The sequence below is a fragment of the Halichoeres trimaculatus genome, unplaced genomic scaffold (genome assembly GCF_033239565.1).
Source record: "Halichoeres trimaculatus isolate MK-OKI-2021-1 unplaced genomic scaffold, fHalTri1.1 fHalTri1_scaffold_9, whole genome shotgun sequence".
NCBI lineage: Eukaryota > Metazoa > Chordata > Actinopteri > Labriformes > Labridae > Halichoeres > Halichoeres trimaculatus.
Genome location: NW_027437188.1, coordinates 13,308,766 through 13,325,392, shown reverse-complemented (window position 1 = coordinate 13,325,392; position 16,627 = coordinate 13,308,766). Strand labels below are relative to the sequence as shown.

Genomic DNA, 16,627 nt, shown 5'->3' with positions numbered 1-16,627 from the left:
CAAGGTTGCCAACCCTCCCGATTTTCCCGGGAGAGTCCCGAATTTCAGTGCCCCTCCTGAAAATCTCCCGGGCCCACAATTCTCACAAATTCCTCCTGATTTCCACCCCGGCAACAATATTGCTACACCATCCTTCTCTTCTGGCTGGGTGTCGTTTCCGGCCTGATATTAATAACGGTTACACCTCGGCTCGAAGTCAAGCGCGGCAAACAGAACAGAAGTAGAAGAAGAAGAAGAATTGAGTAAGAAGAGAAAGTACTCGTGTAAATTCCAGAATGAGTGGAAAAGAGAATTCCCGTTTATCCGGGACAGCGCGAAGGGGACGGGATATGCTATGTGCACATTTTGTAGATCTGACTTTTCGATTGAACACGGTGGCCGAAGGGATATCACAACACATCAAGGGTCGGATAAGCACAAGGCTGCGGCAACGCAGCACAGGTCCCCGCCCAGCATTTTGGGCCATCTTGCCAAGTGGAGACCTGAGGGTGTCATTTACGCCAAAACAAAGATGGCTATGCTGTTTGCAACAAACAACAACCCATTCAATTTCGCGGATGTTTTCTGCGATGTTATGGATATGTTTCCGGATTCCGACATTGCTCGCTGGTACGCAAATGGAAGAACAAAGGCCACACAAATAGTGAAAGGTGAGTGTATATAAAATAATATTGTTTTCTAAGAAGGGTTGCTACACGTCCTTTATAATACGGAGTCATCCCGTAATTTAAGATACAAGGAAAGTCGTCCCAGGAAATCTCCCTAATTCTGAGGTCTCCAGGTTGGCAAGTATGGCCTCCAGACAGCTGAAGTAGCAGACCGAGGAGTTCCCTGGATTCCCACCCCAATGATGATCCTCTCCTGGTTTGTGTTGGACTGTTAAACCTTAAACCTGTTGACTCCTGACCTGGCTCCTCTCATTATGTTGGTTTGTTGTCATAGTCAAATTAAATACAATCTGGTTGTTTTATTTTGAAACTCACGACCTGTTTTTACACAGCTTCTGTGCACATCTTTTTGCCACACTAAGTCTGCTCTATTGTAAAGTGACACATTACAGCTCCAGCATCTGACACAAATAGGATTTATGTGTGCACCCTGGGACCTGCTGGAGTAGGGACACAGCTAGACCCCAACAGAACTGATCCAAAGTGAGCTCTGATCTGGTGCTGTGGCAGAGCAGAGCCAAACTGTAGATGTATCTGGTTTATTTGCATTGTGGGAACTCTGTTGATCCTCCATGATGTCGTCTACATTTTTGTAAAGTTAGAGTAACAGTAAAGGTGAAAGATAAAAATTGTTCTGTTCTTAAGACAGCTTAAATTCAATCAGCAGACACTGCAGGGGGATGTCAAAGCAGAGATGGAAGTTAAACCTTCTGTAATTTGTTGGACTCATGGACAGTTTGCTCTGGTTTGTACTAGTTTGGGATCCACATCCTGTCACCCTACATCTGCTATATCTATTAAAACATACCATATAGGTTGAAAACTTCACCCTAAACAGATTTCCCTGACAATACGACACATCCTGACACAACTTAATGGATCCTTGTGGTAACATCAAAGACAGGACTGAAGGTGATGAAGAACCAATGATGAAGATGTCCGCAGGATACTATCAGACAGCTGTGAAATGAAGTCACGTAATGGTCAAACCATTTTTTAAAACCAAATAGAAGAAAGTAAATCTCTGCTCTTCCGTCAGAGAGGAAAGGAAGGCTGGAGGATGCACTCCAGGCTGCAGAGAGTTTCACTGCCCTTTGATGGACCAACTTCACGTCACATGAGCTTCTGTGACAGTTACTGTTCATTTTACTGACAGCATGAGGGAATTACTTTTTTTTTTTTTTTTCTACTGACAGACTCAGACCAGTGTTAGTACAGCAGAGGTTTTACTGAAGGCTGCAGAGGGAAGGAAGCTGACTGAAAAAGACCTGGCTACGATAAACATGACTGTGGTCATTACAGGCAGAGTCGAGCAGGTGGCATATAGACAGGTTTGTTGTGTTTCAGAGATGAGGAATCAAGATTCAGACAACTTTACTTATCCCAAGGGGCAAATCAGTTTAAAATATGAAGGGGTTTACATTTAGATGTTAGAGGTTATGTCTCTCAAGCACAAAAATGTCTTTCTTTTGAAGAAATGGGTGCTTTTGAGACTAATTCAACAATTTTTCTGTAGTTCTGTGGATTTATTCATTATTTTTCTATTTTGCATTTTTTTGTCTGATGTGGTTTTTGTGTTTTTCAGTGGCATGTCTCCAAGCTTGGATATGTACAGGTGCAGGTAGTGGCTCATGGTGATTCAAATACATAAAGAAGTCTTTAATTCACCTTAAGCAGGTGTTTGTACCAGATACAGGAAACTTAATCTTTGAGTACAGAACAATCATTGCCTGGAAGCCGAAGACAAACAATACATATCGAGTTCGATGTAAGGTTGGAATAATTTCACAGCATCTGTGTTATCGTGGAGTCGTTATTGGCCGCAAATGTCAGCAAACAGAGTCGTCAGACGAACCCTGACGCCCAGCCTTTTGTTTGCCTTTCTTCCTGTCCTTTTGTTTCCTTCATGGCAACAAACGCTCTCCTCTCCTCCCTCCCTCCCCCCTTTCCTCACAATATCTTTTGCCTTCCTCGCCTTTCTTCCTCCTCTCTCCATCTCTTATTCCCCGCCCCACCAACCAGCCCCTCCATCCCCTCCCCCCCTCTGTCTCCGTGTCCTCGTATGACCCTGCTCGTTCTCAATCGCTGTCGGTGCCCGTTTGGCTCTGGCACAGCTGGTGCTGCCACTGAAAGGAGTGCCATTACCGCCACTGTCGACTGTCCGTCCTGCCTGAGAGAAACATCTTCATAACCACATTACCACTCTGATTTCTCATTTGATGGTTTTAATTCTCTAATTTCGTTATTCCTGCATGGGCTCTGTTTGCTGTGCTGCACATCATTTTATTTCCCTGCTGCGATGACCCCATTCCTCCAGGGGAACGCGTTTAAGCTTTATCTTATTTGCTCCTCCATTAAGGAGAAATAAAGTAAACACATGATAAGACACGAAGAATGAACCAAAGTGTGTCCGCCATTTCAGAAGAAAGGGTGACGAGCGTGGATGAAACGAAGGGGGCATTTGTGCTCCTCTCAGTCCAATCAGATGTCACGGGTCGATAAAAGACCAGGAAGTGTGAGCGTGTGTTTGCAGCTGATTGGACGGCGCTGCAGCAATGGCTCATTTTGTGCCAGTTGCAAGATAAGCTCAGTGAAGGCAAAAGGAGCAAATCAAAGCCCGCTGTGCAGAGACGCTCAGATAACAGTTTGCGAAGCCGTACTCTGACGTGCATACAACAATAATACAGTCACAAAACAGTCTAAAATGTTTAATCAAGCACATGTAGACGCAGAAATACTCCTGATTGTACTGCTAAACATCCATCTGTGCTCCTAATGGGATTATAATGTTTAAAGATTGTTTTAATTCTCAAAGGAAGTCGTAGATTCATCGAGAAAATAAAAGCCCTGCTGAACTGAAGCCTCATTAGTCTTCACGTGTTGCTCAGCGGTGCCTGTCAGGTGGAATCAACAGCTGCAGCCTTTAGTAGCTCTTTCTATAGCGTGTCAAATACACAAAAACAACCTTCAAAATTATTTTAACAGCAGTTATTACTAATCTAAAATGAGTTGAAGAGTTTACAGCTCCTGGAGGTGAAAAATAACAACTTTTGACAAGACTGTGTTAGGAGTTGTGACACTTTGAGCTAAGTTTGAAGAAAGATTGAGACTCCGAAAGAAAAAAAAAAAAACAGAAACACTCACATTGCTGACCTCTTCAGTAATGCTTCATTAAAGCTAAATACAAAAGTAAATTACCTCTAACCCCGTCAGCACCATTGAACACTAACTTACAGTTACAGTTACAGTGAGGATAAATTCCACTGGTTCTGTTTCTAAAGACTATTAAAGCCTGGAAAGAGAAATCATAAAATGACAGAGCCGACGGGCAGATAGTGTAGATAATTTATGAGCTTTTTATCATTTTAATTTTTATGCTTCTGTTCAGAGAATTTTTGGGGAGTTTTTCATCCTTTGCCAAAAAACTTTGCTACAGAGTGGATTTGATTTTTGTTGTTGTTGTTGTTCTTTTTGTGGTATCAAGATTCTGATAAATGTGGATAATATGTCAGTTACCTGACAGTTAAGAGCCTTTTATGGAGTATCAGTAACAATGTTTAGTATAAGTTGGAGGAAGGTGGGCATCAGAATAGAAAAGTGTAATCACGTCTCAACTGAAGTTCAGCTGTGTATCAGCAACCATCGTCCGTCAACAGAAAAACAGATGACTGCTTAAATGTGGTCAGTCATGAGGATTGGGCAAAAGTGATTCTCTCTTTATATGGCATATGTTACTGTTGTGTGAACTGATGACATCATGGATATTAAGGTTTACCTTCTGCCGGAAAGTGGGTAGATGTTAAAAGCAACATTGGATTTCTCTGTCATGCCGTTTTTAGCACATGAGGTAATATAAGCTTCATCAGCAACACAAAGAAAAGGAACAATGTCATCCTCTGTATGAATGCAATAATTATCAATCAGAAGAACTTAAATTCTTCCAGTTTTTCTTTTCTGTACACATTTGGTAATACTTTCAGATACAGTTCCACCTTTAGAAGTAATTATCCAATCACTGAGTGCACAGGTTGGTCAGCATGAACTTATTCAAGTGATGCTCTCTGACGGCCTCTACGGTCTGGCTCCACTCCGCTCAGACACACGACCTGATGGATTTCTGTCTCAGTAAACGAGTCAACTCACACTGAATCTGCTCTGTTGTGGTCCAGAGATGCATTTAGTGCATCCTGGGGTCGGTGACCTCACAAATACCCAGAGAGACCTGTCTTATTTTCTGCTATCATCAAAAAGAAGCTAAAAACAACCTGGTGGGTTGAGGAGCCCCAAGGATTGGTTTATTTTGGTCCAAAACTTCAGAGTTGAATTTAAGAAAATCTCATGGTTCTGGCGGAAATAGAAACACAAGGAAGGATTCAAAAGAATGGATTTCAACTGCTAATAGCACCAAGAGTTATGAATGATTTGCTCTCACTGTCTGTGCCATCTCATGGTACAATGCTCAAAGTTACTGCATGTTTGGTTCCATTTGACTCCAAAAATATTAGTATAAACAAATAAATCTTAAAGCTATGGTGTACGATTCGGAAGCTTTGTACATTTTAATAACACCGTTTATAGGGCTGTTATGGTCCAATCTACATAATATAAAGACTAAAAAGAACAAAAAATCTATTCAGTATATCCGCTGGAAAGCTGCATACTAGTTGACCAGTATGCGCGGTTCAGATTGGTCTATGAGTCCATCCAATCCCCTGTCTCCCTCGCTTCGCACCCTCATGCCCATGGTCCCGCCTCCACCCCACTAACTCCCTCATATACCGGTGAGCAGCTAGCAGCACAGCTACTGAAGCATTATGGAGCAGGAAAAGACTAGCGCCAAAACCAGGAAACCGCTTCTGTTATCCTCCACATCAAAGGTAAGGAAACGTAAAAGTTTTGAGGAAAAGGCTGAAGTAAAGAAAAAATATGAGCAACAAAGGTCCCACCGGAAAATCAACATTGGAGAATCGTACTACCGGTGGAAAAAGCAGCAGAATGATTAGGGACTGAAAACTGACGCAAAGACAGCCGAATTTCTGTTGAACAGATAATACCTTTGTTTACCACAGTGGGAGATGTCTTCTCTGGTTAGTCTGTGCCTAAACTGGCTAATGACTGGACATTGTTTGTTTGGAGCGGGTGGGCTCTTTCAATAGATTTTAGCCTGTTAGCCACTCATCGTTAGCATTGTAAACACAGCCGGTGAGGACAGGACGAACAAGGTAAAGCCTCACCCACAGTCGGCTCTGCTCTCATCGGCTCACAGTGGCGACATCAGACCCGCTTCGCCCCACTAATTTATGGTTTTGATCGCGCCGGTCCAATTGAAAAAGCTAGACACCACTGTGTGTTACAAGGTGGATGACTTGTGTTTGTCACTTCCAGCTACAACATTCCGAGTTGTTTTTGAACCTAGCTTTGCTGCTGACAGTTTTGGCTGGCCAACTTCTTGCTCTGTGGGAGGGGCTATGTTGTTCGGAGGTGAGGTAGGGCAATACGAACACGGAGGGGAGGGGTGAGTGACAGGGGGCAGGCTGCGTTTTTCAAATGTGTCAAACTTGGTTTCAGATCGTAGACCATAGCTTTAATCTGTTGCACTTTTTTTTACTACATTTTATCTTTGTTAAATTTAAAAGCATTTATTCTTTCTTCTTCTTCTTTCATCAAAACCTGGGGTGAGGTGGAATTTATGTCTTTATCACAGGAGAGATTGAACATCACACCACTTCAAGCGGTGCAGTAACCATCATCTCAGCAGGTGGTAAAAATCAGCAGTTAGGTTTTATATGCCGAAGTTTAAATCTGAGTTTGGCAGTTCTAATTTTTGTTGACTGCAGACTTACAACCTGTAAAAAAGAGAATTATTTATATGCAGCCTTGAATTTCCAGTTTCTATACTCCAGTGGACTTTTGAGTGAGTGAAGCATACTGGTTCTGAAGGCAATAACATTCTCTCAGTCTGTACATCTCTTGACAGGATTTGGAAGGCCAAGAAAAGCTTTTTACATTGATTTACAAAAATGTTATCACGGAAAAAGTCTGAAGGGTTTCCTTGAGAAGGGAAGAGAGTCTTTTCACCATGAAACTCTCGAGTGAAACACATGGTTGGTAAGCGGCTGCAGGCAAAGAAAAACAAAAAACAAAACAACCCTGAGAAATGTTATCAATGAAAACACATTTTACCATTTATCCTTAACTATTTGTTTAATACATGTGAGCCTCAGTGCTTTGGAAGTTTTGAATTAACCATTAATGAAACACTACAAAAGCAAGCTGTAAGGCCAGGAGTGTGCGTTTGTTTCAATTTGAGCCAGCAGATCTGCAGCCTGTCAGAAAACCGTAGCAACACTTCCAATCAGCCAATTACAGTCCAGGTTTGAATCTGAATTGCAAACAAAAAACTCCCAACAACAGATGTTTTTTCTGCTTGTGCTGTGGTTTTTCTTACTGGGATTGGCCAGTTAAACCAGCAGCCCTGCAGATAAATCTGCCTGTGAGCAGAGCCATGTTAAACCAGTGTTGAGGTAGATGGCTGCACGTAACCAATCACATCCAAAGCAGGATTCCCCAGACCGTCCAATCACACAGAAGGACTTTAAATTGACTTTGGAAGCAACTGCAGCTTGAAGTAGAAGTCTGGGAGACAGTGAAATTCACTGTGATTCCTGAATGGAGTGGAACACAGCACATGGCACAGTGTGAAATGGATGCTGCAGTGCTGCTGCTCCAGGTAATAGTCTGACCCACACCCGTGCCCTGAGACCTGCTCCACTTTTCTTTCAGCAGCTGGAATCTGTCCATTCAAATCAAATAAAAATCAATTCCAAAGCCTTTCAAATTCCATGCCATAAGATTTTTTTCATTACAAATCACATCATCATCCACAAAGTGTCAGGAGTGCCAAAAATGCTAAATACTATTGATTCACAGAAAATCCTAACCAGAATACATTCCCTCTCCATTTTTATTACTAAGGATAACTTTTGCTTCGAAAAAATCTTTTAAAAAGTAAAAGTTTCATGAGGGCACTAAAGGCTGGTGGTACTAGCTCTTCAAGCATTATCTACACTCGTCAAACCAACTTGCCATTGTTTGCCTGCAGACTCTGTGATCCTGCGCCAAGTTGTTGACTAACTTTGTCTTTGCGTGACTTTTTCTATGTCTTTTCCCACCATTGGACCTTTAACCATTTAGTTGAAATTAAAAAGGTAGAGTCTGCAGAACTTTCCTAAAAAATAGAACGTCAACTTTTACAGGAATAATCCTGCTTGATCGTTTCCTACACGCCTTTATTCATGTGTCAGTGTCTGTGTCTGCCTCGACCCCCTCCTCTGCCTGTATGTTAACGTTTAGGTTGTGTTGGGATGTTTCTGGGCAGCAAGTGGAAGAAGCTATCCTGAGCAGCTGCGATAGTGAACGTAGCAGGAAGGAAGAAGAAAAAAACAACCAAAGTGAAACAAAGCGCCAAAGAGATAGAGCTTTTTCTTGAACGAGAGTGAAGCTTGGCTCGACTTACACACACTTTCTGGCACTTGAAAAACAGCTTGGGACGTAGAGTCACGCGAGTTGGCTTTCCGCTAACCAGGTATGTGTCAAATACCCGTGATTAGCTTGTGCTAACATGCCAAGTCAGGTGCTCTTGAGGCTCTCCCACGTAGAAACCTGATGCTGCAGGTGGTTGCTGGCCTAGTGGGTGTGTTCACATAGTCACAGTCAGAGGCTGTGGGTGTGTGCTGCAGCTGGCACTGAGCCAAGAAAAGGGAAGCCCAGTTTGGATGTATAACCATTTCTTGGTGACTATCTTTACAACATGTTTCATGTACTTCATAAGAGCCATCACACATGCAGTGGAGCCAAAATTATTAGATGACCTGACAAATCTGAAACTATTAACCTTTTGCCTTCAAATCACGATCATGAAACATGCAAATAGCTGAGCTAAACAAATATCAGATGAAGTGAGTCCTTCCGTTTTATCTACTTTGAACTTTAATATTTGATTTGGCTATTTCTAACAACAGTTACAGCAGCGCATGTAGTTGGCATAGTATCGATATGTTCCCTGAGAGCTTCAACATTAATATAATCACATTTTCTGCAACTCAAGACAAAGGCTTTCCTTTAAATGTTTAGTTGATCCGTCCACTTTATTTTAAAAATTGACCAAATCTGCTGGACGAAGATGATGTCCAGACTTGGAGGGGTTAATCCATCATTTTGACTGTTTCTTTTTGACAATGAAAATCCTCTTTATGATGCCTTTTTTCATAGTATAAAGAGCACTGTAACAATATGATGATGAAAAGATATTTTATTTGGTTTGTAGGTGTTTCAATAGACACTTTTATAAAAACAACTGAAACCTCAAAAAATAAGGCAAATGCTCTAATCATTTTGGCCACCACTCTAGTTAGGTAGGTATGTAAGTGAAAACAAAAATTGTAAATGAATAAAATGGGGTTTTAATAGTTGTAGAGCACAGGGGCAACAGCGGTCCCTGAAAATCTGTCTTTATTTCAAACCTGATTGGAAATATTTTTTCAAAAAAAAGGAAGAAGGAAAAATTGATGAATTCCATCAGTGAGTAATGAAACATTCAGCATTGGATCAAAGAGATGGAAGAAGTAAAATTTGTTTCAATCCTTCCTTTTTATTTGCTTGTAATTTTCTGTCAATAACTTAAATAAAACAAAGCCCACTATTTTAAACTCATATGTTTATGGTACAATTCAAAAGAGACCCCTTTCTTCTCTATGTATCTCATTAAAGTGGCTTCTTTATACTTTGTTTTGAACTGGATTATCTCCTGACTTTGCTGTAACTCTATCTTCAGCCTGATCTTCATTTTCACTCCACAGATTTAAACACTAAATTTTTTTCTTGTTGTACACTAAAAATCTGCAAATTAAAAAATTATTTCAAATGTTTTCTTAATTTATCCTGGGAGTGGGTTATTCCATATTTGTGCAGTTCTTAAGTAAACAAAGTAAATTAGCTCTGAGGAACTTTCCCTTGTCGGACTGCAGCTCATCTTTGCATCACTAAAGATTAAACCTGACACCAACTCTCCCAACCTGTGAACCACCTGTGGCTCTAAATACTGTGTGGGCACTTGGTGCCCTTTCCATACATTAGTCTGCATCAGTTTCCCCTTCATTAACCTGGGAGTGTTTACCTCCAGCTGCACACAAAAGCCCCTGACTGAATGAGCAATCAGGAGGCTTTTTAAAGTCTAATTAAACAGTCTGTTGGCACACTGAGGCTGAATTACTGACAACATGTTGATTGCTTTGCCTTCAGATGTTTCAGTAAATGATTATTATAACAATTAGCATACTTGTGTATTGAACTTCTAGTTAAAATACTTTACTTGCAGGACTTGAAATAATTATCACCTTCTTAAAAAGCAGCCAAAAGAAAATGTGAGAGGGATGAAGAGAGGGAGACAGAAGGTGTTGTATTACTCTGAGTTTTCTCTGGAATGGTAATTAATATGAGACTTTTTGTGGATGAAGAACCGCAGGGAGGAAAGATAATAAACTGTGGAGAGTGGAGGGAGAGGAGATGTGGCGCAGGAGGTAGAGGATGGAGCTCACACCTTTGTGACTCTGTGAGTAGAGCCATTTCTCAAACACACAAAAGTACATCCATTGTTCAGGATGATGAATTTATTTTTTTTAATGCTTAACTCGGCTGCTCTGGGAAGTTTTAAACAAGTTTCGCAGACTTTTCAGGCCATTCTTCTCTTTTTATTCAGACAACTTTGGAAACTATGCATAAATGGGTCATGGAAACAGAACATCTATCCAATCTTGGTGTGTTTTGTCGTTAAGATATTATATATAAATCCACAATATATAACACATTTTTGCAAAATAACAGATTTTTTTATTTATGCCGAATGACTCCTTAAAACTGACTAAAAAGTTTTAAATGAGGGAAGAAATACTAAGAAGTGAAGGATATCTTGAGGGGACCTTGACATGTACGTTACCTTGTGTGTGTGTGTGTGTGTGTGTGTGTGTGTGTGTGTGTGTGTGTGTGTGTGTGTGTGTGTGTGTGTGTGTGTGTTTGTTACGGGGGGGGGGGGACTTTAAACTGCTTCTAAACTTCATCAGCTGGTGTAGTGTTGTCACAGAGATATACGTGCTGTAAATCAATCCGATCCTGCTCGACGTGATCAGGAAGCCAAGAAGAAGCATTTGGAAATAACCTATAGTTGTGCTGATAATCTCATTTTCAGGTGTGGCTTGCAAGATCACATGTCCCTTTAAATCTGAGTTATTCCTGAATAAATGTTACTGGAAATTAAGGAATAACTGCAAAGTGGAAGTTTTCTTTTTGCTTCAATCTTAGAATTGTCTTTTGATTGCAGTTGGCCTTGACTCCAAACTGTTCATTTATATACTGAAGTAATTTCATCAAAGTTTTTGCACGGTGATGAAAAGTTTCTTGTAGCCAATTTCAAATCTGTTTGGCAGCAGAGTTGAAGATTTTTTGAATTGCCAAGACATAAAAGCCTCTTCTTGCAGGATTTTCAAGGTACTTTAAGTAACACTGCCCTCTTTCTGTCCTTCTCTCCGTCTCACCCTCTTCTTCATTCCTCTCCCTCTCCTGCCAACTGTGAGCTGACAGCCTGGCTGCCTGCCATCCGTTACTCTGCCACTCCATTTTTCTGCCACTCCCTGCCCCCCATCTCCACAACCCTCACACCAGTACCCATCATGCATTTGTCAGCCACTGTCTGGCTACTGCTGCAGAGCTGTGAGATGAATACAAGAGAGAAAATCAATGCTTTTGTTCAACCCTCTGTTTTTAAGATGAGATTCACTTATTGCTATACAGCCTCTTACTTAAGATGCTGCGCGTCTCCAGAATGAGTTCAGAGCCTCTGATTTACAGCTGCAGTGTAAACGCAGCGCACAGAAGAAAATGGAAAAAGCACAGCAGCAATCAGGGTATTACAATCAACAGAAACACAATGTGACATTTGCACTACAAGTTTGCTGACAATAAATCCAGAGAGCCGGCAACGAGGGAGTCTGGCAGCGGCCCAGGAGAGAGAAACGTCTGATTGTCAGAAATGAGAGATGAGGAGCATTTCGAGGCCAAAATAAAGAGTGCTGCAGAACAGCCTTTCAGAATGAAGGCGACCTTTGCATGCAATCACACCACAAAACGATGGTGATGCACACCCAGCGGCTCTGTCCACGCTGCGAGAACAAGAGCCTGGTCTGTGGGTTTGCTTCTGGATCTCTGATCAGCTGCCTCTACCATGACTTCTCAAGACTGTGGCTAAAAATTAACAATATGGAACCATGATTGGGTTTTCTGTGATCCCTTTTTTCTGCCTCCACCTCCTGCACACTCTTGAAACAGCAGGAAAAATTTGGGACCAGAATTTCCCTCAGCCATGACTCTGAGTACCCTTAAAATGATGCTTTAGGTATTCTTACAGTTAAAAGCGACAGGGACAGCGTTGTTGCTGACATGCTGACTATACAAGAGTTACTTTCACCTGGCTTCACCTGAGTGATCCCTTTTTTAGATATATAATATGATTATTATGTAAATCAAAGAAAAAATATTAGTGCAACTGCACAAGTTAGATCGAGAAGCCAAACTCTGATTAAATGAGATGTATAGTAGAGGTGTGGTAAGGACGTCTGGCATCATTATTTATGTATTTTCTGTGCCAGGAACTAGCTGAAGCCAAGACTGCAGAAAACTGATTTCACTGACAGTAAATATCATCTTAGCCAAAGTTAGACCCAAATATTACCATCAACTGAACTTTGAAAAGGGGTTTCTGTTTCAGCTCCTCATCCATATAAGCAGTTTATGTTTAAAGAGAGTTAATGTGTTTTATTTTATCCATTTATTTATTTATTTTGAGCTCTTTGTATGTTCTGGGATCTAGATTTTTAGAAAAGATGAATTTGCACCAGTAGCTACACAGCTGTCAGGACCAGGTTTTTTTTTACTTGTTGCATATAATAAATGAATGGGTAACACCATGGAGACTAAACCCATATTTCTTGTTTCAATGTGAAAATAGCTGCCTCAAAATTTGTCAGGTCAAAAAATAAATTGTGTTGTTCTAACCCCAACAGAAGTTATCTCGACTAAACCAGGTAATAATAATAATAATGATAATAATAATAATAATAATGATGATGATGATGATGATGATGATGATGATGATGATAATAATAATAATAATAATAATAATAATAATAATAATAATAATAATAATAAAACAATAATAACAATACATTTTATTTTAAGACACCCAAGGGCAAGGGAGCAGAGTGACTGAAGGCTCTGGACCCCATGGTGGTCAAGCAGGCTGGGGGGATGATGTTGAGGCTGAGAGTGATGAAGATCTGCAAAGAGTGCAGTTGGGATTGTTAATGAGGAGATCAGTGAGGTACAAAGGGGTGAGGTTATGGGGGGCTTTGAGGGTTAGGAGCAGGATTTTATAACTGATTTATAACTGGTGGATGATGGGTTGCCAGTGGAACTGTGGCAGAACGTGGGGGTGATGTGGTGGAAAGAGGGAGTCTTGGTGATAATTCTGTACAAGTTAAAGTTTATGGAGGGACTTGAGGGGGAGACCAGACAGAAGGGAAATGCAAAAGTCCAGACGGGAGGTAACAAGTTAGTGGACCAGGATGGTGGTGCTGTTGGAGATGAGGGAGGGTTGATGTTGTGGAGAGAAAAGTACACGGGTCGTGTTATTAATGTAAGTGTGGAATGACAGAGTACTATCTAGGACTACACCAAGATGTCTTGTAACAACCCTTGCCTTGGTTTTGTTGATTAACTTTTTAGTTTACTTAACTTCTCAAATAGTTTTTTGAAATAATAAATCTATTTCAACCCAATTACATTTTCGGGTTATCTCAACTTTTCTTTTAAAAAAAAATATTTGCTAGTTCTTTAACTTTTTCAGGTTTTTGTGCGACATAATGAATCTATTACCAGCTACAACTGTGTCATCCAGCTCAAAAACATACAATCAAGATTTATTCGTACATAAACTCTCAAAGAGACAGAGGCCTTAACAAAGCCCAAAGGGTCGTCACTATTCTGACGCCTGACGACCTGTTATCTCAAATGGAGTAAGAATTAATGGTTCCTACTGTCTGTATGTTTGTGTTACAGGCTGAATTATGCAGCCGGTCATGACTGCTGGCACAGACTTCTGGCACAATACTATATCTCTCCGAGTGCAGTTGTTAAATCACAATTTCTCTGTAATGGTGCATTATTAATTGTGAACACCTTCATAATGAGTGCATGGCCTCCTTGGTGTATCCTAATCAGGACTGCTTTAATCAAAGTGCAGTACAGCAGGCGTTCGAATCTAGTCTTGCCAGAAATCTCTCCTTGTGTATCTGAATGGCAGAAGGCCACGGGACGTGCTCGGAGGCTGTCAATACAGCAAAGGGGTTGGCCTTGTCTAAATAAAACAAAGGAGGAGGAGAGGAGAGAGAGAGAGCAACACATGGATAGCTGCTAATTTAGTGATGAACTTCACATGCTGCGGTTCTGCTGCAAGTCAAAAGATGGTTCACATCTGTGTGAAGGATAAAGAGAAAACAGTCTTGTTCCTTTGTCTTGAAATCTGCAGGGTTAGAGCTACACTCATCACACCACACATTAAATGAATTTTGTTGTCAAGCTACAAACCCAACACCCCCCCCCCCCCCCCCCCCCCCCCCCCCCCCCCCCCCCCACATGTTTATCAACCTGTAGGAAACGTTTTAGAATAGGCATCTACATTCTCGGTATTTTAGGTAAATATTACTGATTTTAACGAATGTAACCTTATTGAGCAGTTTATCAGGGAGGGAACCAGACAAACAACAGTTCAGCATGCAGCCACTAAAGTTTTTTTTAATTTTTAATTTTTTTAATCTATAATTACACTGAAAGACTGCAGCTGAAAACAAGATGTGCGTGTCTATGATTGTACTACCTGCCCTTCAGCTCACAGCCTTCTCTTGTGTCCAATGTCCACTGCTGTTAATTAAAACTTTTTTGTTGCTGCTCCACTCCTCTCCTAAAACCTTCCAAACAATGGAAACAAAATGATCCTGAACTGAATAGAAGAGCAAGTATAAAGTGCACAGACTGGCGGACAGCAGCAGCTCAGTTCACAGCCTTTACTTAAATTTCATGTTTACTACTGTTTCTGGAAAATTAGTTTAGAGGTATTTTAATGGTCCCACAAAAACCTTTCTGATAACTTTAAAACAGAACAATTCTTAATGTAAGAGGCACATCTGCACATGTGTGCTCAAGATAGCAGCAGCAACTCAGCTTACAGACTTTCGTTATAACTTGTTGCATCTGCCTTTTTTTGATGTGCTAGTCTTCTTGTAAAAAGTCATTGAAACCATGAACACAAAAGAATCTGAATCTGAGAATGATATAGCCTACGTACCCTTGAACGTGCTGTAGCTTTGCTTGCAGCCTCCACACCACCACCAGAAAGTGTCATAGATAATTTAACTTTTTCTTAAAAAACAATAACTAGAGTAATAACCCTGCTTAAAATCAACATTGAAAGGCTCAGCCCTTACTTCAAAATCCTGAAGGAAGACACACAATGAAAGACTGTGCACCAAAAAGCAAGGTAAGGACCTACAAACATGCTAGCAGCAGCTCAGCTTACAGCCTTTTCTTCTCTCCCATGTTCACTGCTCATTCTTAAAACTTAATTTTTTATTGTTTTGACTAGGCCTGGGTGATATATCGATTATATCGATTAATTCAAATTTTTTCCTTGTGGACGATTTGAAAAATGAAAAATTCGATTTTTTTCTCCCCACTGTTGCGCACCTTTTATACCGCAAGCGCTGACTCCGCGTGTGTGCAGCGTGATTTAACAGTTCACTAACAAAACAACAGAAACCTAAATGTCATTCAAATGTTCTTGTGCGTCTTTGAGACCCAGCACCTTGATGCACACGTGTTCCTTATAGTCCGTATCAACAGTCCAAAGAGGTTGATAGAAACTAGACCTCTTGTCAGTAAACGTTCAAATCCCTTTCCTCCAATCCTCTGTTTTCAATCTGTCACTTTTCAGGAGTTTGATTAGGATCTTTGATTGAAACATTTACAAAGCATTAATCCATCTGCTGACGAGCAGAGCAACATAATGCACCAGCATCGAGGTGCGCTCTGTCAAGCAGGGGCGGACCAGACTTTTTAGACTGAGGTGCCCCGACCAGGGCACTGACTTATGCAGGGACTTTTATTACGTTTTTGACAAAATTGAAACAAAACTGGTTTTGAGTTTTCTCTGTCATTTGTACTTATTGTTTTTTTTTTTTAAGGAAAAAAAAATCATCAAAAATCGTACAATTTTTTTGTGAAAAAATCAGAGATTTTATTTTTAGGCCATATCGCCCAGCCCTAGTTTTGTCCCTCTCGTAAAGACCTTCCTACCCATGACAACTGGAAGAATTTCGACCTAACGCGTTAATCCTCGATAATCAAGCTTGCAGCAGCTCAGCTCTCCACGCTCCCGAATGTGCTATGTCAACTGAATTTGGGCATTTGAGATACACTCATTCTTAAAGTAAAAAATTACCCGTGAAGACAATTTGACAGCAAGCGTTATCTTTTGGATTTTGTTTCACAAAGGATTATGTTTTAATAGGTAAGCAGGCTGCCATGGTTTAACCTGGTTTTAACCATGGTTTTAACCCTTAAAATGCAAATCTTCACAGCCTGTGTAAAGATTCCTTTTTGAGGGACAGAATCCTGTAAATGTGTGACATTTGTGTATGTGATTTTAAAAACTAAGACATGGCAACAGATCTAGAAAACTCTGGAACCGTACATGATGATGAAAACGTAATATCATCAAGATGCTAAAATACATGATTTACTCCTGTTATTACTCATAAAAGCATCTTTCAATCATGGTGCCTTTACAGCAAGAA

The 16,627-nt window shown here is 40.7% G+C and overlaps 1 long non-coding RNA gene across 1 annotated transcript in view; it reads right to left on the bottom strand.

Annotated features, from left to right (window-relative positions):
- The window catches only part of LOC141797654 (uncharacterized), a 147,902-nt gene that overhangs the window by 32,687 nt on the left and 98,588 nt on the right, over positions 1-16,627 (bottom strand). The gene's annotated exons all lie outside the window — the stretch shown is intronic.